Below are 1,618 nucleotides of genomic sequence, written 5' to 3'. Positions count from 1 at the left end.
GGGCTGGGGCCAGGCTCACCGGACCGCAGGGAGAACACGAGAGCGGGCACTGGCTGTATGCAGGCGGAGGGCAAGACCAACGTGCGTCGAAGGCGAGCAGCTGCCGGGCGCGCAATGCGGTCGGCGCGGCAGGCAGCGCTATTTGGGCCTCGGGGCGGGGCCTGCGTGCCGGGAGGGGCGGGGCCTAGCCCGGCCGCGGGTGGGCGGAGCCAAGCAGAGTCCGGGTGTTCACGCTCTCCCGCCGCCGCCATTTCTCCGCGCGGGCTGTCACTCCGTGCTCCTCCCCAGGCCGCCCTCGTTGCGAGAAGGGCCAGGCTGACTTTTAGAAAGAAGCAGAGTTCTGTCCGGACCCCCATGCCTCTGGCTCCCAGCTTCGGCGCCTTCTGACAGCGGCCCGGGGCCCGGTGGGTGGGGGAGGGGAGCCCGCCCTCCCTCTCTCCTGCCGGGCGAGCGATGCGCCTGCCGGCGGGGCGGGGCGCCGGGGCGGACGGGCGGGAGCCAATCCCCGCCGCCCGCAGGTGGCTCGCGACCGTTAACCACCTTTGGGCGCGGCGGGCTGCCTGCTTTCTCCCGCCGCGTGGGCTTCTCCTTGTGGACCTGGGCGCCAAAGCCCGGGTGGGGACGCCACGCGTGACTTTCGATCTCCGTGCACAGACAGCAACTTCCCGGCGCCTGCAAAGTGGAAAAGAGCAGGGGCTGCGAGCCTAGTCCTGGGATGAGAAAAAAACAAACATACATTTGAGAAGAAGGAAATGTCTCCATTTGTCCTTGTAGTATAGGCAGCTAAGTTAGATAGAAATTAAGAGTCAGAAAGAGACCGGGCTCTCAAGGAAGTACAGGATGTGGAACACCATGTCTAGGGTTTTAAGGTTCTCAGAAAGTTGCGCGTAGGAGGCCCAGCACGTCACACTTCAGGATGCCCTGCGTGGCAGGAAGCAGAGAGTGCCAGGGCATCAGAGTTTCCACTTTTCTTCATTAAATCACATTCTAAGAAAAAAGGGTTTATAACCACACTAGATTTTTTTAAGAACAGGAAAGATTTATTGAGAGAGGACTCGAGGGGCGTCAGGTGCTGGATTCCTGTTTTTATGCTGCTTTTAGTCTTACGAGACTTGCTCTCGATTTAAATGTATCATTTCTCTGCCAAACTTCCTCAGCAATTGGCTGTCATCTGACTTAGCCTCTGGCCCATCTCTTGCATGGTTGATTAATGAACAAATGAATGATCTGCTTTTGTCTCTTCGTTTACCTCACTCCAGCCACATAGCCTTCTGGCTATGCCAACTCACTGTGGCTTTCTAAAACGTGCTTTCTTTAAACATGTCGGTGCAGTCCTGCTTTGGGGCCTCTGGACACCGTCTGCCCAGAATACTTCTTCAGATCTTTGTCTGGCCAGCAGCTCTCATTAGGCGCTCGCGTACACACACACACTTGGAAATTACTAGTAGTCTCTTTTTCAAGTTAAGCGTATTTTTTTTTTTAAAGAGTAAAAGAAGGATAACATAATAATGGGGGGCTTACCAAATTACAGACAAGGTGGTAGGAAATTATCAATGGTTATTGTTTTACATATTATAATCTACAAGATAGTTTCTCAGGAAAACAGACAATGGTGAGT

The sequence above is a fragment of the Chinchilla lanigera genome, unplaced genomic scaffold (genome assembly GCF_000276665.1).
Source record: "Chinchilla lanigera isolate Chin_1 unplaced genomic scaffold, ChiLan1.0 scaffold00013, whole genome shotgun sequence".
Classification (NCBI taxonomy): domain Eukaryota; kingdom Metazoa; phylum Chordata; class Mammalia; order Rodentia; family Chinchillidae; genus Chinchilla; species Chinchilla lanigera.
Note: the sequence above shows the minus strand (reverse complement) of the source record.